Raw genomic sequence first — 25,606 nt, forward strand, 5'->3', positions numbered from 1 at the left:
TTTATCACCCATCTGTATATACTGGAGCAGAAAATACCCAAGTAGTATACCCAAGTGTCAGCAACGCAGTACTTTGATTAAGCACAGTACAAGACAAAATGTACTTATCAGCACCGGCTGTTGTTTCTCCTCCTACGCTTGTACTTGACTTCCATGTCTGTTTTCTAGATGGGATGGGACCTCCTCTCCCCTACGGACTCAACGGTGCTTTGTCACCGCTCAGTCTATGTTACAAAAGGAACTCCTGGAAAATTAATTCCCTCCCCCTCATGAGCTTAACTTCAGATGTTGCACATTAATAATCACTATTGCTCTGCAAGTTCTACGTCGACAGCAATCATGTGCTGACGAGAGTGAAGTTGTGCTGGGAGTTGTTGAAAATGTGCCACAGATTAATCGTATTTGACACAACCGTGATGGTGAGGAGTGAGAAATGTATTGTTTTCAAAATTTTTAATTCACGTCATTAGTTTTGAATTACTGTCGAGGACGGCTTTTTTTTTTTTTTTACGATATTTTCTTTTAAGTTTTCCTCTGTCAGGAGTCATCTTGCTAATTTGACAACAACTCACAATTATGTGAGATCCTTTTCATGGTTTTAGGTAGAATGGAAACAGACATGCCCTTAATTAGTGCAAGTCTTGTTAGATGTTTTAACAGCTTCTCCATCTCTGACTTTGATGCAGACACAGCAGCAGTGAGTAGGAAGGGCAGCCTGCTGGTTAGACAGAGCGTTATGTAACTGAGAGGCCACATGTTTGACCCTCATGGCACCCAGTGTTCAGCAACAGCTGTGTGTTTTGGCACTTTTCCCTTGAGCAAAGTAACCCTAACTTATCTGAAGTTTATTACAACACAGTCCTAATATCTGAGACATAATAAAGTATCATGTGTTTTCAGTGTAAAACAGAAATAAACTGATCCACAAGCTTTGGCTATCATCTCCATTTACTGTAGCCTACTTTAGTGCTGGTCTATTCTGCTCTAAAGTTGTTGGCATAACTCGATTCAAACGTTTTCCCTCTAATTGGGTGTTTTTGTGGATGCCGGATTAATCAGCCGCAGGGTATTTAATGTTGTTGGGCAGCTGACAGGTAATACAGCCAAACCATTAACATATCATTAAAGAGTCCTAAGCACTGTAATTGCAGTCAGAACGCTGACGATAGACTCTCATTAAGTGGACTCTGAGAGAGGAAAAGTGTCGTTGTGATGGCTTTTAGAGAGATGTTGAGAAAATTCTGTGTAACTCAGCACACACTTGTCACAATGGGATGTCCACAGGTCACAGTGTGTGCAGAGATAGTTTCCAAAATGCCATAGGCTTCTGTTGAGGCATCCAAACTTTTATTATTCAGAGGTTACAAAAACAATGAGGTTTTTAGCAGGCATGGCCCCGTGGATGGCAATGTTGGTATGTCCGTTGGTCCTGACTGAAATATCTCAATAACTAGAGGATAAATTGCAATTATACAGACATGATCCCAGTCAAGGAATCCTGCTGATTTTGGTGATCCACTGACTTCTCCTCTAGCAACACCAGCAGGGTAACATTTTTGTTTTGTTGTGACATGTCTCGACAACCATTCGATGGATTGCCTTGAAATTTGGCACAGATACCGATGGAGCCCAGACGATAATGGTTTTTCCTCTAGTGCCACCATGAGGTTGACATTTGGGGTTAATGGATGGATTGCTGAAATTTGGTACAAACATCCATATCTTCCTCAGGATTAATTGTAATAACTTTTGTGTTGCCCTCATCTGGTCAAAAGTGTATTATGTCTAATGTTTGGTTTATGTCTAAACACCTGCAAAACTAATGACAATCCCATCAGCCTCAACTGTACTTTGTGTGAATGTTAGCATGTTAACACGTTGAACTAAGATGGTGAACATGGTAAAGGCGGAGCAGTATGTCCTGTATGTCCCTTACCAGCTAATGTATTTGAAGATGGTGCATGAATATGGAGCGTCTACCCCAGTTAATGCGAATGCAAATATAAAATTTCTAGCCAAAAGGAATACTTGGAATTGATGGTGTGGTAAATATTCATGTGAACGGGCAACACAGATTTTTATAATGAACAACTAAACACGTTACACACTGGACCTTTAAGTACAGCCTCACAGAGCTGCTAGTGTGGCTATAGGCTCTTAGTTTTGTTAGATGATTTTCTACTAGTGTAATATTTGTTTTGTGGAGCAGCTGCCACTTTTGTACATTGTGGAAATTTCCTTCTGGAATAAAACTGGTCATTTGCATATATGGCAGTCAGATGAAACTCAACAACCTGGTGAATCTGTGTGAAAGCCTCACTCATGGAGGTCACCTGCTAAATCTGCGCTCTTGAAGGGAGACGTAAATAAACGTGGAGACAAGTTAAAGGTGGATTTAAAGATAATTAAACAAAGGGATTATGCAAAAGAATGTCCAGGATGAATTTGATTTTTCGTCTATTTGATTAGAAGCTAAACTTTATGACAAAAACCTCATAATTTGCCCTTGTGCATAAAACTTGTGGAATTTTATGAACCTGCACAATAATGTTGACTCATCCTCTGTATCTGTACTTTGCAGGACTCATCTGTGTCAATATTTGACAGACTTTCTGGTTTAATTACAGATTCCCTTTTGTGCACTCGCCCAAATTTCAGGGATTATCCAATTACTGCTTGCGTGCCGACAAACAAGGGGTCCTCTTTGCCTTTCGCTAATTGGAATGAGGAGTGGTGCCAGTGCTCAAATGAGAGGGCTATCACTGAGAATTATTGAATAGAGTAAAAGAAAAAAAGGATATGTGGTCTGCCTTCGGCTGCTTGTGGATTTCCTCTGATTTCATCAGAAAAAAAGATTCCCCTAGACAACAGCCAGCTGGTGTGTGTAGGCGAGCTTTGCTACCCAAAATCTCTGAGAAAAGAAAGTGAAAGAATCACGCTGTGCCTTTTGCAATTCATCCCATAAACAATCCTTCAGCCCGCCCGCTGTTAGACAACTTTGTGGGATAACATGGTGCAGTCAGAATGACATCTTTATTTTCCTGTGAATCAGTGTGCAATTGTGTTGTTATGTATGGCAATTTCATGTCTTATGGCAGATTAAACATAGACTAAACATATGCAATTATTTCAATGAGGGGCAGTTGGAATTGTATTTATTAGGTATTTCAGTACCTAGTGTCTATTATTGACTTATATAACAATTACTATCTACTGAAGCTTATTTACAGTTCAAATTTACTGCTACTAATAATGTAAGATGTTTTACTGCCACATCCCTGCTGCTCTCTCATTGTTTGTACTCCTACCTGACGGGCTCATAAATGAGTCTGCCCTCAGTTTTTTTTATCAAATCCAGTGGGAGATTTGAGTTAAACAGCCTGACTTTCAAGAAAACGCCTCTTGTAAAACTGGAGACCTCATGTTTGCATTAGTGTGTACATTTGGGGCGTGCCTGTGTGTGGCATTTGGAACACACACACACACACACACAAACAACACACACACACACACACACACACACACACACACACAAACCACACACCACACACACACACACACAACACACACACACACACACACACAAACACACACACACACACACACACACACAAAAGCAGTTTGACAGACAAATGAAACAAGAGATATGCAGCAGGTTGAACAGGCGTGATTCATAATTTATTGAGCAGCACTGACGTTACAACAGGGAACAAATGAAGCAGAGAACACAAAAGAGCATTATTTATTACAGAAAGAAAGTGTAGCCTGAGGGCGGTGGATACAGTAGTACAACACTCATACATTAAGCCTACTGTACACAAACACACTACATTATTGCAGCTGTCAGATGAAAAACCCCCATTACTCCAATTCTGATGAATTTCATGATTTTACCTGAACTTGAGGATTATGTGACCTTGTATAACTCCATCAAGTTTCATAACCTGAGGACTCCATTGCATGATTTAAAAAAAAAAAAATGCACGGCTGTCAAAGTCAAAATGAGGCTGTTTTATTTCGCCGAACATTTTGACATTTTGGAAATATGAGGTTTATAGCAGTCAGATCAAAACCGGGGGAACGCAGGAATAAGGCGTATACACCCTCGGGCAAAAAAAACAGAGGATGGCAACAATCTATTCAAACACAACTTCCCCTTCATATGCCAGAGCTGTTTTAAATAATTCAGGCTCTTTCCCACAGATGCCACAATGGTTGATACCCACCTTTAGATTCCCATGGATCCCCGCTGGTCCAGGATCAAATCCTCTCTCAGCCTCCTCCTATGTGTCTCTGCTATTCTCTCAGACCTCCTCATGTCTCTATAAAGAACTCTATGTAGGAGTGAGACCTTGAAAAATAAATTGAACTGATAATGCAAGCAAAAGAAACTTCCCATCCCACCGCGCTGAATATTAGATCATAACAACTTACAGCCTTGAATAAATCATTAAACCTCAGCAGACCATATCTATTGCAATTTCATCTTGAATAATTATCCACCTCATAACAACGCAGAAGTAATGTCACACAATTGCAAGCATGTGTCACATTCTTGTAATATCCCAGGACTACTAAATCAGCTTATGGTTTCCGACAACAGTCCATTTAGGCTTTATTCAGATTCTGCTCAGGAGGAGAAAGTGAGGAGCTTATTTTTTACATAAAAAACAAACAGGAGGTTGACATTTAAAGTCAAACCCCACAGCACCCAACTGGACCCAACAGGAGCAGGATCATTTGAATATCTTGCTTAATTGGTTGACACTGAGTTCAGTTCAGGCATAAAGTTACTGCTGATAAATACCATTATTAGCCATTTGAGCTTGCCTGGATCTAATTTATGAGTAGACAGGAAGTTTAGGGGTTGCACACTGAGCTGAGTTACGCTTCTCAGTCTAGTGCTAAAAGCTTTAAAGAAACAGTGCTGGTCTGAAGAGATCCCTTATATGAGCATTTGCAGCATTTAGCAGCTAAAGGGGTCAGATATTTCTCTCAAGAGTTGGTGGAGACCAAAACAGAGCTAAAAGTTGAGTAAATATTGAACTGAATTGGACACAAACGTGACTACAAAGCTGAAAACTGAACACAGGACAGCAACAGCATGTGGAATTCATATTTCTGATGTGCAATAATTCCAAATATGTCCAAAATGTGACTTTTGTTTGTATGAAATTATTTATGTGAAATGTGTGTCATGTGTAGTAAACTGTGTGCTTTATTTCTAAGAGAGGGTTTATTTTCACACTTCTGTAGGTTGGTAAAAGAGTCAAACGATCCTGTAACAGCTTGCTGTATGTTCTCACCTTCGCTTTATGTGAGACTAGGTAGTCCCTTCAGATTATGGACATTATTAAACAACATTGATGACCTACCTCTGCAAGTTGTTTCATCTCAATTGTGGCATCCACTTCTCCTGATCTCTATTTTGAGAGCTATCCAGCTCCAGTTTTGCACAGCGACCTCGGGGCAGAGGATTGAGTTTGAAATTCAGGGCACGTGCAGCCAGCATGCAGGTGGAAAGTCTTTGTGAAAAAGTATGTCTGTTCACAACTTCAGATTTGCTCAGATTGATTAGTCAGACCACCCGTAGCCTACATCAACATTCTGCTCTATTGTCTTAAAACCAACTGTTCAATGAAGTATAATAACCATTTAATTAAGTCATTCACATAACAAATCTGGTCTGAAACAGTAGCCACTCCCTGCAGTGAATACCCTGGACTATTTTTTAACTGTGTGCATATTCTTGGTAATGGGCAGGGCCATTGATGTGAACATGGCAGCTGTCATAGCCACGGGAAGCTCGCTGTGTGTGTTGGCCAGCGCGTTGAGCACTCACCGCGTGTTTAGTGGCTTCTACTCCTACATGAACCCATCTACCATCACGTAGGAATAAAAAGCCATAAGACACAACAGCAATCTTACAGGAGGGAGGAAAAAGAAGGAAGGAGAAAGGGATATTAACGGAGGAATCCGCATTGTCAAAAAAAAAGAAGGAGGGATTGTGCTGTCATCAGGTAGGTAGAAAGTGTAGAAAATGATCTCCAAAAAGGAAAGGGAACAGGGATAGCATGGTTGTGGAGAAAAGGTGGATTTGAAGAGGAAGGGAACAAGGGAAGGAGAGAGAAAAGGAGATGATTTCACAGTCATTCAATAGTCAGAGGTAACCCAAGTATTGACAAAAACATGCCCTCTGTTTGTCTTTCTCTCTGTTTGATTATGTGCTTCGGAGTGCAGCAGATGAATATGTATATTCCTCTGTGTGTAAACTATATTTAATATGCTCGAAGCAAACTGCTCTGATGAACCTAACCAAACTCCATCTGCTCGGTTTCCAAATACACACATTTTCTTGGTCTTACAGGCAGCCGCACTAGCTTTAATATATAGTTTATGGCAAATGCTAACTCGTCTTTCTTCAGATGTTGCTCAAATAAATATCTATCCTTTAAAACTGGTCGTGCTTCTACAATAGTAACATCCACTTCATAGTGTCTGTTCACAGAACTCCTGCAGCAGAAAGACAGTCACGCCTGTGTGTAAAGGGGTTACAGTATGAGTGTATGCACGTACAAGTCAGGCACGTCCAGATAAATATGTATGCAGCGCGGTAGGTTTCCTGCTTTGTATGCTAATGATCTTATACAAGTTTAATAATGCAACCGCGTTGCACTGAGGGTGGGTGGAGGTGGAGGAGATGGTGGTGGGCCGACACACCGAAGAAAGGACCTCACAAATCCTCCGTGAGGCCTCATGAGACGAGGCGTGAGTAGCGAGGTAACAGATTACATTAAATCTGACTAATTAAATTGCCAAAAGCCTGGATTTTCATGCACGATTTCACGAGTGTAAAGGTTGCAGCTACCCTTATATGTATTTTAGTTTTCAACACCAAAATCATCATTTGAAAGGCTGTTATGGTGCTGTTCAAATATAAGAATTTAATGCAATTAGGTGATTTTTATTCTATGTATATTCAAGAGGATTTTACTAGTAAAATAGTGTAATTCATTGCATCAGTTATGAAAAGTAACAATTAATTTAATGCCTGTCAACTGCACTACATTTCAAGGAAAAATATGGTACTTTTTGGCTCCAACTGTATGTATGTATTTGCCAGCTTAATAACACTATTAAATTAGCTATTCTGGATAAAGAGAACTTTTACTTGTGATACTTGAGTACATTTTGCTGATACTTATGTACATTTACTTCAGTAACATTTTGACTGTGGGATTGTTCTCTTGTAATAGAGTTTCTTGCCACTTTTTCGTGAATAAAGCATGTGAATGCTTCTTCCACCACTTAACTGCTTTACATATTGCAGGTTAAATTTGTAATCTAACCAGCAAATTCTTCTGTAGTTCATCTGGTGATACTATGACTAAGCACTAAGCAGAGGCTGGTCAAGGAGAATAGTGATGGAAAAGATTTTAGTTTGGTTAAATAGAAGGAAGTATGATGATGGTGTATGTTTTATCTGCACACTGTGTTTTCTGAAACACTTCCTCGTGTCAGGTGAACGTGGTCAGCAGCGTTCAGTTTCCCGGTGTTGCAGGTCTCCGCATCAACTCCTGAAGCATCCTGCGACAGAAACAGAAGAGAGGAGACGTGAGGTGTGTTCCCAGAATGAGAGTGAAAAACGTATTACTCCACTGTGGCTGTTTGGTTATTTATTGAGTCAATCTAATGGCTTTGTTATTGTATTAAAGGCCATTATCTTTTGTACCTCCCTGGAAAACATTTCTGATAGTTTCTGCTGTCAATCTTTAAAACTTCTGATGTCTTCCTGAGACAGTGTGAGGTCTTAAAGAGCTCATACAGCGGTTGTGCAGACACACACGCACACACAACTTACAGCTTCAAACAGCGATTAACCACAAACCAATTACGTCCCTTGTTGAGCGGCAACTACTTCTTGATGACTAATGCGGTTTACATTGCCTAATGAAAAGTTAATACTGAGCACATTCCAGCACCTGCTATCGTCTCCACTGAGGTGAAAATTGTTGACAGTGGGTGAATTCAGCATTAAAACTATGAAGCATATGGGTAAAATACTCCAAAATATGCCTCTAAAATACTGTACCTACACATTTTGCAGAAAGGAACTGACCACCCTCATGGACACTTTTTTTTTTGCTTTATAATTTATCATCTAAAAGGCTCTGGAAATTGTTTAGGAAAACACTCCACACAATGAGCTGTGACATCTTCATTGAAAAATGATTGATTGGGCTGCCAGGGAGAGAGGCTGTTTGAGAGACAGATCACTCAAACAGCCAAGCTGTAAAAGCCCAATAATATGATGAATGGTCTATTTACCCAACAGATGAGGAGAGACTTGCATAAAGATTAAATGTGTGGTTTTGGACATGTCCTGGTCACAGAATAGATAGAATTTTGAATAATATGTCTGTGTTCTCTGTCAGGGAGCAAGTTGGAAATGAATTTAAGAAGCGCGTGATTTTCGACTGCGAATAATGCAGCTTGGCTCGTTTATCACCTTGGATCTTCTTGCAGCAGGAAAAAAAATGGGTTTATCGATGATGAAAACACTCGGTATACCTGTGTGGATTTTCACCTGCACAAATCCCTCAAACAAAAGCCACCAAGGGCCCACAAAGAACATGAAAAAGTGTGGATATTTTGGATTTATTCCCTCCACTTTGAACTCTTTTTCTTTGTGCAAAAAGAAAGTTTGAGCCCCTTTAGCATTATGGCAATGCCATGATTAGTTACACATTATTCTCCTTCACTGGAGGCCTTTGTGTCTATTTACTCATGTTTCATAAAAGGACCATTTAACACTTATAAAATGCACAAACTGTAAGTCAAGCAACTAATCACTTAACCAAACAATGTCTCTGAGGATCGAGAGCGCATGTTGCTATAGGGACCCTATTTTTTACACATAGCATCTATAATTGATGTGCAATAGATGTAGCAGCCTCAGATCTGATAAGGACTTGGCTCTGATGGATCTCCAGATAGGCTTTCGTGGGGGGAACAGATGTAGAATCGTGCATCAGAGAGGGATGGGGTTGCCTGTGATCATTTCCACCCTGCAGCGAACAAAATAGCCCTCATATATCCCTGTAATCTGCATTAGCGGCGGAGCACAAGCCAGGAGACAGCACAGAGGGGGATGAGTAATGGGGCTACCACTGATTTGGCAGGCCTATATTACACCTCAAAACTGAGGCATGCCCAACTGGCGAGAATATGAAATGAGGATATCACAAATGAACATCATCCCCCTAGAAGGGCGAATTTATCAGCCTATATTACACCCAAAAACAAAAATACTTTTCCTATGTTCTTCCAGTGGCTTGAGTAACATTTAACTGAAATAGTAGTGCTTCCCTCAGTGGTGAAAATAAAGTAAGTATATTTACTCTACTTAAGTAGGCTACAATTTGACAATCACAATCTCCATTTTATGCTACTTTATTCTGTACTTCTACTCGCTAACATTCAGAGGGAGAAGATGTATTTTTACACCACCACAGGTGTAATTATTATTTTATATATATAAAAAAAAAAAAACCTAACCCTTTGGGACATTTTACAAAAAGTCAGTTCTGCTAACAAGAATGCTTGGGAGGACTTGTTGTCTATGAGTGTAGACAACAAGTCCTACAAATAAAACTACAAAATACATAGTTTGTCCATGTCCTCCAGAACAACACATAGAGCGTTTTCTGATCTGATGCCTCACCAACAGGACATCATTTGTCTGTTTCTTCCCAACAACACCACTATGGTTAAGGTTTGGTCAGGTTCAGGCACAACTTTAGGTTTAAGGAAACACTCTGGTTGGGTTTAAAATAAGTACTTTGTTAAGGTTAGGGAAGCTTTGTCATGGTGACAATAATAAACACTTGATTAAGGTTAGGGATGATTGTGGTCATGCTGTTAGTTGGTTTGTTGAACCATCCATCCACCCTGAACGACTGATGCGGTCATTCTTCTTGGGATGTAAGTCTCAAGCACTGATACCCCCTCTAAACTTCTCAGATGGTTTCATTTAAATAACTGTTTAAGGTCAGAAAGCAAAGATTAGAGAAAAGTCCAAAAAATAAATACAGATTTCTGTAGCAGAACTCCGACCCCTAGGCAGGGAACCCCTGACTAAACTACCTAACTGTATATGAAGTAGTAAAACCAGCTCCACCTCAACCAGCTACAACAATAAAATGTTAATTACACATTTATGTATTGGCATCAGTCTAATAATGTAATATCACAGGTGCCATTTTTCTGCAAAACTAGTGTTTAAACTTTTGTAAACTTTACTTTTAGCTGGCAACACTAAAGTAGTTAAGTATCTTTATATGTTTGTACTTTTAGGGTCTGAGTACATCTGGCTTCTCTTGCCTGGCACATTTCTGCCCGCTTTCTATTTCTGCCCAGTTCTCAGTAGGTTGTGGGATGAGTAATGACCTAACATTGCTTTGGCATCTTCTGTCTGTATTACAACCAAAAAAACAGCCACGAGCAACTCTCTGACTGGCGAGAGCATGAACGTGAGCCCGGAGCCAAGGCAAGAAACAAATGCTTCTGTCCGGCAGCCACAGTGGTGTGCACATCCTAAAAAGAGTCACTTCCAAAATAAAGTGTATTTCACACCAGACCCAGAGGGTAAAAGCAATTAGTTACAACTACTTTATGCCTTTAACAGAGGAGAAAGAAGCAGTGAAGTCATTTTCAACTAAATGTTTTTAATTATGCAAGTAAATTTTGCAAGACAAGAAACTTTAGCTGTAACCCAAATAGTAGAAATCTTTTCATCTCGTCACAAACAGAGCTAAATCCTAAGAAGTGAGGATATAAAATGAGAGCATAACAAACACAGCGCCTGGCATTAAACTCTTGTAATGGCTTGTAACAGGATATGCTTACTTGCTATCTGAAATTAGAGAGTAGATATAACATCCCTTGAGGCCAATCAAGTAGTTATGTGTATATTCTGCTGGGACATTAATGTACTCCTACGAACAGTGTGTTTGTGTGTTCAGTTTCTACATGTTTCTATGTGTGTGTGTGTGTGTGTGTGTGTGTGTGTGAGAGAGAAAGTATTTATATTTTCTCTCATAATTCATGGTTTCCCACATTAATAGATTGATTCTAGTGCACTTGTGTTTCTATTTACAATTAAAATACCTTATAAACAAAACACACAGCTCAGGGACAGAATACAGTATCTCTGCTTATGTTATTAGTTTTGCTCCACTTTGAATAGAAATGTGATTATCAGAAAGAAAGAGAGATAGCGTGCCGCAACGTAAATGTGGCAAACTTTTTACTTCTTCATCAGATACAACGAGCTCATATAATCCAACTAGTCCTCCAAACCATCCGCCCCTAGAGGTGGCCGGAAATATGACCCACAGGAGTGTTTTCCTAACCTGACGCGCCAAATGGTTGGATGGCTTGGAAAGAGCAGGCACTTAGCCGGTGATTGGATGAGCCATCTATCACGTCCGCCATTGTTGTTTTGAATGAACATTCGCGGCCATCACACACACCTGAACCCCTCCTGTAGGTGATATTATGAATCCCACTATAAAGACCCGCCTTTCAATAGCATTTATTGGCCAGGCGTCCATGAGAACGTAAGATAACGTAACCCCATTTGTTCAGGTCCTATCTCCTGACCAATCGGCTATCCTAACCTTAACCACTTGAGGTGAAATGCCTAACCCCAACCAATCGAGCTGTTTCGTAGGGTGGGTCTTGGCGTGGCCATAGTGGGATTCGTAAATTTGCCGCTCGTAGCTGCCAGTAGCTCCTCACCGGACCCCGATTGGTTCGGTCGGCTGCCGTTCGGACACAAACGCATTATTTGAAGCCTGACTAGATGGATTTTCTTGTGATGTGTGATCCCGCGATTTTTCGCAGATCTCATGATACTGCGAGAACCCAGCTGCCGTGCAAGCTAAGCATTTTTCCGTCCTCACATCTTAACCTAGAGAACGTAACGGTTGCGGTTTTAAACTTGTACTTAACGTTGTGAAATGGTTGCAGTTTGGTTAGATTTAAACAAAAAAACTACTTGGTTAAGTTTAGAAAAAGGGCTTTGTGTTAAAATATTCTGTTACATTACTAAACTTCTGTGACGCAGAACGTAGTTCCGTTTGGTCTGTTAAATTACATATTTTTTTTTTTTTCAAACGGGACCTTGTTGAAAGTCCTGTGTTTGTTTGACCCTTCCACCATCACAACCTGCAAATGCTGATTTGGCACTCTCATATTTCATCACCTTACTTCCTGCTTTCTCCAGTAATAAATAGGAGGAGGCCACTAGCGGGCACTGCACTATAAACGTAACTATGAGTCGTAATTGCCGCTTGAACCAATTTATGGGAGCGTTTATTTTTTAATCAACACTGGTGCGGGAAAACATCAGCATATGGTGGCATTAAATTCACATCATGGAGTAATGTGCACATCCACCCACAAGTTTTCTGCAGCATTTACCGGAGGATATGTATGTATGTATGCAGGCTGCTGTTGCGTGACTTTTCATTATCTGAGTGACAAATCAGCAAAATGGAAATGTTGAAGAGCTGAGAATAATCAGAATAATAAGTCCAAACAATAAGAGCAGAAGTGCTGCCTCAGATAATAAGTCCAGGAGGATGAATCGGTATAGCATTAAACCTAATCTTTTGTGCTTTTGATGTTTCAAGGACTTTCATTCGACAACCTGCTTCTACAACAGCAAATTCAGTCTTTATTGAGCTTTATACGTACAACATAGAGGTTTGAGTGTCATTAGGGCATTTTCATTAAGTTATTGTTAATATGTGCACATGTGAGATTCCCTCTCCAGTAACCTTTACTCCCGCTGATAGCCTCTACGTTTCCGCTGCTGCTGTTGTTTTTTTTCCCCCACTGCAGGGGTATTAGAAAATTGCGTTTTCTATTTTCTATGTCTGTACGATAAAAAAAAAAAGTGCTTGTGGAAGCATTTTGTAAGCGAGTAGAAGATTAACTCCAGATTCCCTGTTCGAGTGCAACATCTGACTGACTTGCAAAAGGTGAAAGGTGTTGTTAATGTGTTGCACTACTTTGTGAGATGCCTTTTAATGAGAGCGTAGGTGTAAGCAGCCGTAGCATTGACAGCTAATTGGATTGAGCTATTATCGCTGATTGGATAACTGTATATTGTGTTGATGTAGCTACTGTTACACTAGTCTGTGTTAAAGCAGAGTTTACAAAAGCCTTAACAGTGATGTAAAACATCAAACCTCCCAGAACTTAATTTAAAAAAATTAACCAAATAAAGCCTAAATAAAAAGGATAAGGCTGTCCTTTTTGTATTGCGGTCTTCTGCAATGTAATGACTGCAACTAATAAACTGCGTCACACGTTTTTTGTTTTGTATTAACAGCCATTGTACATTTCTTCCTCTGTTGGTTGCCTTTAACTTTTTTATCCTCTGTCCATCTGCTTCATGTTTCGCCTGCTTTCTCCTGTCGTGATTTTACATTATGTTTGTTTTTATTGTTGTTTTAATGACCAGCTTAACATCTGGCCATGGGAGAATTGTGAAAATGAGCCTTTTGGCGAATACTGGCACATCTACAGTGGCAGTAATATTGATCAGTGTGCAAATAATGGAGAGGATGATTCGCTCCCACAGACAAGATCAGAAAATAAAGATAGACTACTCCGGAGCATTATATAGATCTTGATATAGATGATAAAGGTGTTCTTGAGCTTATGTTCAGGTCACTGAGCAAGATAAAGGCTCACTTTCTTCTTGCCAGTATACGTTCTTCACTGTAAAGAAAGGGTGTTTATTTAGGGCAGCTACATGAAGAAATTATTAATGTTCTAAAAATCAAAACCACCCTCCCAAGTATGCAACAAATCACGCTTATCTGCTCCGTCCTTTCTCTTTTTCTCGCACTTTCATTACTCATTGAAGCCTTTCTCTCTCCCGTTGACTCCAAACTGAGAACATTTTTATGAAGGCAATAAAACGCTCATCAGCAGAGGCCTGAAATTATTTTTTAATATGACGACATTTTAATGAGGACTGAAGGAGATGGCTGGTTTGGCTGATGGCAGCGCCTCTTTATCAATGAGTGGCAGGCAGGAACTAATGGCACTAAGACAGGCAGCTATAGTCTCACACACACACACACACACACACACACACACACACACACACACACACACACACACACACACACACACACACACACACACACACACACACACACACACACACACACACACACACACACACACACACACACACACACACACACTTCTTTATTTGCATAAACTAAATTAAAGTTTGCCAGGATTCAAGTATTAAAAAGATACCATTGTTTCCTCCATTATGCCATCTATCACTATTACTGAGGGAACTGTATTTGGTCATATTTGACCTTTTTTAGACAGTTAAATACTCCAGACTCTTCTCCGTCTGTCCTTTCTCCATCTCCCTCTTCGTCCAAGTGTTTACGTGTTTTGTCATTGATTGGAATTTAATTTGAGGACTTTACAGTTTAGCTGCTCGAGAAGAACGGTCAGATGTGAGTGCTGAGATGGAGTGAGCTGCCAAAAGGTTGTGTTATTGGACTGGAGAGGTTATGATGAAATTGCAGATAGAGCCACACAGGGTTCAGTGTACAAAATACACAAGTCATGAGAAGTCCACATCTACTTGCCAAAGAAAAGAAAACAAGCCTTCTGTGTCATCTGCATTGATATTCAGGTACAAAGTAGCTTTTCGTGTTCAATGCAAATTACATGCCCTTTGTAAGGATGACCCAAGCCTTAAAATTGTAATACAGCTGAGACATATTGTAAATTAATGTCACAAAGTGGTGAAAGTATATATATTACTGCCAAGATGTGCTAAATTACTGTATGACTTTTACTTGAAGCCTTGGACCTAATGAGTTGTCAAGCAAAAGAACAAGTAAAGGCTTTGAAAATGTAGTAAAGTTATGATAAGCAGCAAATTAATGTCAGAATAATGTCACTCACCTAGATGCTTTTCTCATTACATGCTGTTATATAACACAGTGTGATAAATAAAGGGCTTACTACCTATATTACACACTGCGTTGCTTTTACTTTATGATGTCACTCCAGTGAGTGGTCAGACTTGGCTGACTTTGCTGTCCAAGGTCAGGACGAAAGCGGTTTGTGGAGGAGAGCCCCCTTCCCACCAGACGCTAAACTAAACCACTTCTCTGCCTCTTTTACCATACAAGGTCGTCTCATGCTGGCTACGCCTCCGCAATTAGCATGCAGCCTGTGGCGTGGCCTGTCTGGAGGCGTCCTGCTCTCTTAATGAGATGCCAGTCAGTGAAGGTGCCAGAGGGACTGTGAAAGTGAAAGAAAAAATAAAAAACCTCCCGGGGTCTTTGTGCACCACCTCATGGGTGGTAGAGGAGACTACTGAAGTTCACACAGCCGGCCAGGGCAGGGCAGTGCCGACAACTCACGTAACACACACTATTTGGTGGACGCTTTCATCCAAATCGTGTTACTCTACCATGAATGCATGCATTTTCAGCAGGTGTAGCCCCAGAAGGTATTGTAGCCTCAACCCTTGCTTTGCTTTGAGCTTTAGCTAAACAGGACGTCACTGGTCAAAATGTCAGTGGATGCAGCAGCTGTAAGGGCAGGAAAAAAAAAGCCAATAGAGTTGTGAACTCGGAAGGTTTTTCCCCAATTTGAATTCCCATTGCAAATTTGTCTTTAAACAAAATTGTCATTGTAGTCTCCATCTCCTGCTGGTCGTTGTTTTAAGCTCATTGATTGGATATTTCTTGCCGAAAAGCACCTTGGGAGTCGCAGTTAACTTTCATTCCTAACTTTTATTCACAGCCAAGCTATCTGTGAATAGCAGCTGCTAATTAGTTCAGTTATTAAGAACAATTTATTAATTTATAATAACTACAGTAGAGGTGATAGGTAAAACTGTAAGAATATGGAATACATTTTGTTGGTGCATCTCAAAGAATCAACAGGCTTCTTCAAAATTAGAACAGGTCGATGGCATTTGACAGCGTTTTCCCCCCACAATCAAAAGAAATATGGAGGAAACATCAATGGACCCTATGGTAATAAAATATGAATCCCACCACTGGCTAAGTTAGCTTTTTACTGCATGGCGCTTCTGTGCAGATTTAACTACTTACATACAGTGCATACTGCTCCTCAACACAGCATGAGGCATAAAAATCACATCGCACATTTTCCTACAGTGAGGAAGTCATTTTAATGCAGCTAGTCTCAAAAAAAGAAGCTTTTAGGATATGTATCTGTTTAAAAACTTAATGTCACAACAAAACTGCTCTAAATAGCTGCAATTAGGTTCCATATAAACCCACAATATGAACAACATTACCTCTACAGTATATGGAACATTAAGAGCAGTCTTTCTTCACAAAAGGCAAACAGAAAGGTTTTGTTTCTGACTCAGATCTGGGTCTGATCCTCTGAGGCATTGTGTATACACAGAGTGTGCCATGTTTTGACCCAAATTGCTTCTTTTTGCAAAGGGGATTGATGTAACTAGGCATTTGGAGAGATCTGTACTAGTTGTTTTACCTTGTTACATGACATTTTTCTTTAAGTGCTAGATTTTTTTGCGGATGGATGAAAAGCTCATCCTAAATGCCAACACTCCCCGATCCGTCCGTCTGTTTGTCTGGATGAGCAGTGTACAGCTGATCATACACATCTTAAAACAGCCCTGGGGGTCAAAGGCGTGAAGCAGCGACATGCCTCACCAAGCCTCGGTGCCTGCTAATGGCCCCCTGTTTGTAATGGCATCCGTATAGCACCGCTTGACGAGCTGCCAAAGGGGGTGTTCTGTTATTGCGGAGCCAATCACCCACTAAGTATTTGCTGGCTCCTATTTCCTCTCTGCTAATGTGTGAGCCTCCCCAATGCCGCAGCTAAATCGACTCTTTACGCCTGACTTGTCACCCTGCAGCGACGCACAGAGAATCCCAAAGATGCATCGTCGGAGGGCTGCCCGACGTCTCTGTTGCCATGGATACGTCCATGGGCAGGGATGTGGTTGGGCGGGTTATGATGCTTTGCTGCAGCCCTAAATCACTGAAAGTGATGGTGTTCTATGATTAGGATGATAAAGCTGACATGACCTTTGCAAGGGTGTTGTTGGCGGTGATTGCTCACTTTAATGTGTCTTTGGATCCACTGTGTCAGATGGCGTGTAGGACATGGGTGTGTATTTGTAAACTGTGGATTTTGAAGAAGTCCGGCGTGGAAAGAGCAAAAATAGCAACTAAATAACATTCTGTTGCCAGCCTGTCCAATGTGAAGATTTGCTTTGCTGCATTTCTTTGTCTTAAAAGACATGCATCATTTTCGGGTTCATGTAGTTTGGGTTTTTACTGGAACATGTTTACATGCTGTAATGGTGTTAAAAAAAAAACACACATTCTTTTTCTCATACTGTGTGTCTAAATATATACCTGTAATCATGCCTGCCATTGTAAGACTTAACTTTTAGCTAAAATTGATATTATTAAATTAAGTAACAAATTCTTTCATGGACGACTTCATTATGTTGTCAGAGCTACTGGCCGAAAACTGCATCACGTTAAACAAATTTATCCATTTAGTTTTGATTTAAGTTGTTTTCTTCTTTTTTTTTCGGAAGTGGTAGCTAAGTTTTTTTGACGGGAGCAGCTGCCAACTTGCTGCTTGTACTTAGGTATTCTCCACCTCTGTAGAAAGCCATTGTTGTTCATGCTGCTTGGTTATCTTTATAATTATATAAAGCTTAATCAGTATAAGTATAATGAAAATATATTTACTGACTATTACAGTTCTGTGAGAAACCCAACAGACATCCAATAAGACAAAGCACTAATGAGGATAACAAAAAAAATGAAAGCCACTTAATTAAAGTTAAATTCCAACATACAACAGTTCTGGATAACTTTCTGTTAAAGTTTCTGTGTAAGCACAGACTTTGTAGCCTGACGGCCTCATTATAGCTACAGTTAATCTAATTCTGTGATGATTAATGACCAGCATTTTTTTTTCAAATGGGGTATATCTCATGCTGAAAGGAAAGTTTGTATAGATTTTTCCAGTCAGGTAGCAATGTCAAACTCAAAAATGCACCTGCACGGTAAACAGAAAGGTGCCCTGCTGATAAGAGCAGCAAAAGGCAAAGCTATGAAAGTGAGAGGCAAATAAACCCAGAGAGATGGGAGTCCTCAAGAGGTCTGTGAGGGAATGAGTAATATGTGAAAGCAAGTCGACGGCTAGAAATCCCAGACATACTTTGCCCCCCGTTATCGGCATGGGCAGATGTGCCTCAGTCTTCTCTGCAGCGCTCCCATTCGCCACATCCATCACAGAAGTGCACCTTGGGAGATTGAGAGGATGGTGCAAGCGCCAAGCCCACCATCTGCCGTCGTTTAGAAATAAATGACAGGCCCAAACCTAGTGGGAGACTGTCTCATTCCACTGCCAGCGCGGGTGCGATGACGGGTCTGCCCAAGCTTCCCTTTTCCCTGAAATCGATGTGTGAGACCCCTGCCAGTCATGCTGGATTGTGCCTCGGAGAGAGACTTGGAGTGGATTTGGTCGGTGAAGCACAGCCCTTTACTCAGGGGAGCGGGCAGGTGGAACAGCGTGGTGAAACCAGCTGTCTCCCCACTGATTACAGCAGCCAACGTGGAGAGTTGGAGAGCTCCTAGACTCGAGGTGGCTCCGACTGGAAAGCAGCTCATGCTCGGCTTTATTTGATGAGAGGTTTATTGATGATCTACAGATAAAGACACTCTGACTTACAACAAGCTAGGCGTTTTATGGGCTGTCTGCAGGTAGCCCTTTTATTCCAACATATTCCTACTAATTGATATTGCACAAACACACGTGCAAAGTCCACTGCAGAGGGAAACAAAACTGTGCAATTTAGCGGTTCTCCCAAGGTGAAGATTAAGGGAAATGAAGTAGTCAAATGAAGCAAATGGACAATCCAGCTACTCTGCGAATGATAAATTAAGCCAGAAAAATCATAAAACTAACACACAGTTATAACCCTCATCAGGAAGAAAAACTGCAGCCCAAATATCATTTGCCTAAAAGACAAAAAAGCCTCCCCCTCCTTGTCTTTAATCTCCTAGAGGATGATTTCCTCAAGCTTTTCTTTGCCAACACTATAAGAACCGGCAAAGAATTACTTCACTTAGTTCTCGTACGTGACAGCTAATATAAGTTTGGCCCTAGAACTGAGAAGGGAGGTAGACTTTATTAATTTCATGGATTTGGAAATGAGCCGTGGTGATAAGGCTATCACTCTCTTATCTGGGGATGGCGGGGGCGTAATTAAGCCGATAGCCGGCGATGATGAGGAAGTGGTGTGAAAAAAAGCCTTGGGGATATGAGGGCGGAATCTTCAGGGCTCGTTTACCAGAGGGATGATTAGATTGGCACTTAATTGCCAACCTTTTCTATTTTTAGGGTGGGAGGTTTTCTTATGAGGAGCCCTCCCCCACTTCTTCGATTTTTGCCTGTCTTCGTGTGGTCAAGGTCAGTTTAAAGAATAGTTTGAGTGCTAAATGGGCTGAGGCTAAGTCAAAGGGGTTTGCAGTGGGTTAGATTGAGGAGGGGGAACGTGTCTACCTTCCTCGCCTGTGTGGCTATCTGGGAGATTGGGGTCAAGAGTAGTTGGACTGCAGTGTAATAGCACAACACAAGAATGTTTGCTAGAAATGGTTAAGTTTCATGTATTGAACTTTACCAAGAGCCTCAAACTCTGATAATTGTTTTGCAGCAACAAAACAGGCTTACCTATCAGTTTTTATTGATTCCTCGCCTCACTGTCTCACTATACTAAAAGTCCCAACTCAAAGCCTGGACATCTTCTGAATCCTATTTCATGTCTGATAATAACCAGGTACATCGGACCAGACCTACAGAAAATAGTTTCAATATTCTCTTTGCAGTGGCGGAGGTATAAAATATAATATATACTTCATTCCAATCAGAATCTGCAGCACGGAGAGTTTAAACGGCTCTACTCTTCACTAACAATTACTGTCAGGGTAATCAAGATCGAGGCGGAGGAGCTGTACAGCGAAAGTGGATGCACTGCCCAGCTCTCAGGCATGAAAATGTTTAGCTGTCAGAAAGTGTGAAACCACAACTGAAACCAAAAGTGGTTAAAAAAAAAAATCATCAAAAACAATTAAATCCCTGCTGTAACTCCAAAGTCCAGTGAAGTCCAGTCACCTTTAGCATTTTGCACTTCAGTAATTTCATGTTTCTCACTGAATTCAAGGTTTGACGGTTTGTCTTGATTACGCACCATTCCTAATCTCATGTAGCAAAGGCGCCCATTTAGACATACAAGAATCACACTGAACAGCATCATAACCCTATTCTCTCGTACGGGTTATTCGATCCCAACAATACCCAACAACGCATTAGTCTGTCTCTCCATACTTTCCGACTTCCCCACCCTGTCCTCGTTCCATCTTTCCTATCAAAGATGTAAATCTTCAAAAACATGAATCATGAATATCTACTTTTATTTAAAAAAAAAAAAAAAAAAAAGGCTTACAATTTCTTCAAACACCTGGGCACCGTTGTTTTTAGCAAATGTTTCTCAAACAGGAGGAAATAGCGAATTTGTGGGGGACTACTTTCAGCTGAAGTTTGATACATATTTGGAGCTTTCGTGAGTATTTACAGCAGCAATACAGTGTATTTGACATCCAGTCAAATTTAACTTGTAATAAAGGAAAATGTCAGCCAGTGCAACAGTGTGGCTCATTGTTGTGTTTTTGGAAAACAATGGAGCTCTAGGGCGCAGAGGAATAAGCTGCATCACGCACTCAGACTTGTTAGCAGGTTAAATCCATTGTTGGTTGTGTTTTTCATGGGATTTGTTGACATTTGCCAAATTATAGTGTTTCTAATTCCGGCTGTGATGTAGTTGTACAACACCTTTGAGCTTCTGGACACAAAGGTGTCTGAAAACAAATTATACATGGCATTTCTTTGGGATTTGTTTTGTATCCTTGGAGTGCAGAAAACTTTGATAGGGTGACTTTAAATTACCTGTCCACTAAGATATGATTGCACAACAAGAAGCAATGCTCAAATCTAATGAAGACCTTTGTGCGAGACAGATGTGAGAATATCCCTCTGGTGCCCCCTGACACCTTCCAGTGTAAACATCTCAGTCTGCAGAAAGGGGTCTGCAAATCGGCAAAGCCTGCCTGTAAAACCATAATCCCTGCTCCTCCGACAGATGCACGGGAGAATAGAGTGTTATCACCCTGGTTGACACACTCCTGTGTTTTCTCCCAGCATCCTCGGGGGTTTATCATTCCAGCATTCATTCCATTATCCCCAGCACACCGGGGCTGTCCTCGGAGCAGGGGAACAAGACGACTTGTCAGGGTCGCAGAACAAAGAGGGAGCATGTCGAGTAGTGGATTAAACTGGGAGAGGAAGTGTGGGGCTTCAGGGGAGGGAAATCAAGGAAAAAGTGATGCAGGAGGAGAGGGAACGTGAGGAATGTACGAAGTAAAAGAAAGGAGGGAAATAGAGACTTTTTTCTTCTTTTAAAGCTATGATGTTGATTTTCCCCCTATGCTGCTTCTGCCTGATCAAACTTCCTGTTTTGTATTTAGAAAACCTCCTACGTTCTTTTTTTCTTCACATTTATATGTTAGATAAAAAAAAACATGAGATAAAGTGGTATTGTTCTGTTAATTCTGTTCTTCTGCAGTGGATGCTGCTTGCTGTGATTTGTGCACCACAAGAGTAAGGCTGACATTGTGCAAAGGAAGAAGATGTACTGACCTATAAAAGGAGGTCTGCAAGAATGACAAGAGCACAGGGGAGTTTTATGTTGTTAGAATGGAAACTTTTTGCCTTTTGTTAAGCATAATTTTCCCTCCTCTTAGAGATCTACTTCCTGTCTCACCTAAAAGGTCTGCTTCGTTCTTATTTTTTTTTGCTCATTATAGCTTAATATTCTACAGAAACAATAATATGTTTAGCTATATAGTAAATATATAGTAGTTGTCTAAAGGTGTTTACACTTTGCAACATCAAGGGCCGCAACAAATTATTATTTTCATTATCGATTCATCTGCCGATTATTTTCTCTATCGTCAGCATCAAAGTAATGTCTTCAAAAGTCTTGTTTTGTCCAATCAAAAGTCCAAAACCCAAAGACATTCAGTTTATTATCATAGAAGATTTAGAAAATCAGCAAATATTCAAAAGTGGAACCAGAACAAAGCTGTAGCTGGTGAATTTCTGACATTTTCAGATCGTTTCAGCTCTCATAATATTTACTATCTGTACTATAATGCTGCAGATACATAAACGTGAGATTATAACTCTTTCACTGACTATAAATGCCTCAAGTTTGATGTAATTCAGTTGTGGGCGGATAGATAATGATTACAAATGCATTCATTTTAGTGTTGAACTTGACTACAGCTAATATGCAACCTGATACTCTAAATTTAAATTAATATGTTTTTGGTATTAATGTGTTCAACCTGAATTTAAAAACAGGACTTTGGGGTTTTTTGTTTGTTTGAAATTTGAAGATGTTCTTTGAGGTTAAGATACAAGACCACATTGCAAAACTACAATGAATATCTTCAACATATACTGTAATTCCGGGGTTACTTATAGGGAGTGTAAATACTGTAATCCATCTGTAGGTTTTGTCGGGTTTTTTCTTATAGTCAATCGATTACGCATTCAAGTGAAGCTTCCTGGAGACAAAGACCTAATTTTGTGTTTAACCACAGCAGACTGGACCTTACCATCTGCATGTAACACACATACACACACGCAGGTGACACATCATCCCACGTTACATCCAAAAAGCTATAAGGCGCAGACAAGCGCACGCGGCAACCCCTAGATCCCACACTTCATTACACGTCCAGCCAACCCTGACTGGAGTAAATCGATGCAGGATAATAGCCAACTCCCTCACCCCTCCATCACTCTCTCTCACGTCTCTCCCTCCTCCATCCCTCTATCCCTCGACCCATCCACCCCTTCATACCACTGCTCATCCATTCATCTTGCCGTTTCTACATCCATTCATTTTCCTCTATTTCTTCCATCCCTCTTTTTCTTTCTACTCCCTCCATTTAACTCCATATCACCCCACCATCCTCTCGCTAACAACCACTCTACATACCTCTGTTTTCCCTCCACCCATCCCTTCTTTCCTCTCTATCTCACCTGTCGGTTTTCATCACCACTGTGGATCATTCCTCTTATCAGGTGCGGCTCCTGTAATACCGCCGTCGTATATAACATGTCTGTTGTAATCACTGACAGCTTGGCCGTGCTGGATTGACAGTAACAGGGATAATAAGCTCATTTTGTATGCGTTGCTGTGTCACTTCTGTCTGTCTGGGCTGCTTCCTATAATTTAGGTCTGCTGCATCTCTGGGGAAAGAGGCGTTATTAGTCTGCTGAGGATTGGCCGGGGTGTTTAAAAATTCCATTTTGTTAGGGGTGTTGATTTACACGCAAACAAAGAAGTTGCACTTTGTAATGGCTAAATTACCTTCATTTAACAAACTAAATTGATACTGGCTGCCAGTGGAGGGGTATAAAAGCTGCTGGAATGGTCAAAGTTTTTACAATTCTTCAAACTAGCCTTGGAAATAATTTATTGGTTAATGGCTCTCTGCAGGCGTGTTGCATACAATTAAAGCTGTGATCCATTATCGCTAAAACCAACAAAATGGCCTGTCATGCTTGCTTTGTTCACATTCATGAGGTCCAGAAATGAGGACCCTTAATCACTGTCCTTGGACTGTAATCTGCAAAAAGTACAAAATTAATTTGTATTTTTGTATTTTCAAGCATATTAAGCCACTTTAAAAACATGTTTAAAAGGCCCAAGTATAGAACGATTACCTTAAAAGGCCATGTTAATCCATATTTAAGGCTTTATAACCACAAAAGGTAATTTTTAAATGTGACAGCAGTATTATATATGCATTATGAACTATTACAAAATGTGAAAATGCTCAGTTCATGTCTATATCATTCACAGCAGGCGAGCTACAACTTCACTTTTCTCTGTCAGTCAAACCAAGTACTCAAAAACACTGAATAATTAATAATTAAGCTTTAAACAAGGACTTGATTTGTGAGACACAAGATTTTCTGGTGACTAAACAATGACAGTGGTTTGAAAGGGGAGGAAAAAAAGAAGATGCATGAAATATTCAAGAGAACTGTGATAAAGCGAGGCTCGAGCAAAAGGCGGAAGACAGCTCTCTGAGAAAAATCTGACATCAAAGACCTCAAACCTCCCCTGCAATATTTCACACATTCAGGGTGCAAAACATTCCTGTGGCCTGAATCAAAATCACTGCTCACGAAGTGCAATACGTTTGCAGAAATTGGTGTTGATGCACCGTGCAGCACGCACAACAGAGAATGGAGAGATCATCCAATTGAAAAAATGGACACGTTAGCAAATGTCTGAAATCTCTAAAGTAAATGTCAGTCTTGAGTTATTAATGACCTTTGCTCAGTAATAATTATGTGGTTGGAATCTAGATCATGAAATAATGAGTGTCGATACTAGTACTTAAAAAGTTTTTTTCCCACTCAATCTTAAAACTGTTGTATGTCAGTCTGAAAGCACATTTGTTCAATGTGTTATTGTCTCTTTTACAGCAGACAATTTAACTTGTCATCGTAGTTAAAGCACAGGTGTTACTAGTAACATTAACGATGGCTCTGTTCTATTCAAGTGCAATACCAGGACCCTGAAACTGAAGCAGCTAAATGTCCAATATTCACTCTCTTTTATTGGTTTTTGGTCTCCACCAACTCCTGAGGGAAATATCTGTTTCTTTAGCTGCTAAATGCTGCACTATGTTCACCAGCTAGTGTACAGTGGGCTTTTACAGTTTTTTCGCGGTAAGAGCGGTGAGAGTGAACCAAAAGTTGCATGGAGGACAGCTAAACAATAAGCTGAAACTGGCTAGAAAGATCTGAGGGCTGCTGCAGCTTCAGGTGCGATATGCCCTTTTATATTGTCACATTGTTTTCCCATTGTTGTGATACATTTAGGCCTATACCATAAAAATATAGCCACTTTAACAATGGAAAGAGTCTTTTAAATTTGCTGAATCAATTGTGTGTGATATTGGCAGAAATTGTGACTTTGCATAATTTTGTCACAGGTTTGTTGACACATGTGTAGTTTTTTTTTTCCACAAACTGGGAGATATTGCAACTGTCAGAAGTTGACATGGCCAGATTGGACAGATAGTCTAGCTAGCTGTCTCAATTAACCCTGCAGAGATCTGAGAAGCAGCTAACCATAGTCCTCATAAATCAAACGGAGTTTAAAATTCCAACACAAAGAAAGCGGAAGGAAACGGACATCGGCGAAAAGACATGCATCCGGCGGAATTTCCTGCGGCACCGGAGCAATCCCGGAAGTGAAACGTCGTGGATATAGACTAAAAATAATGTAAAATTTGGTTAAACAGCATTATACCCACGTACAGACTGTGCCAGAGTTGAGTCTAAATAAGTGGAATTTTTCATCCTAAGTGCCAAC

General features: G+C 40.4%; 1 long non-coding RNA gene across 1 annotated transcript in view; it reads right to left on the bottom strand.

Annotated features, from left to right (window-relative positions):
• Positions 1–3,656: 3,656 nt before the first annotated feature.
• The window catches only part of LOC120553016, a 40,854-nt gene continuing 18,904 nt past the window's right edge, over positions 3,657–25,606 (bottom strand). The window contains exon 3 of the long non-coding RNA XR_005638083.1: positions 3,657–7,587. This is a non-coding gene — a long non-coding RNA (uncharacterized LOC120553016). The remainder of the gene's footprint in view (positions 7,588–25,606) is intronic.

Source organism: Perca fluviatilis, chromosome 23 (assembly GCF_010015445.1).
Source record: "Perca fluviatilis chromosome 23, GENO_Pfluv_1.0, whole genome shotgun sequence".
NCBI lineage: Eukaryota > Metazoa > Chordata > Actinopteri > Perciformes > Percidae > Perca > Perca fluviatilis.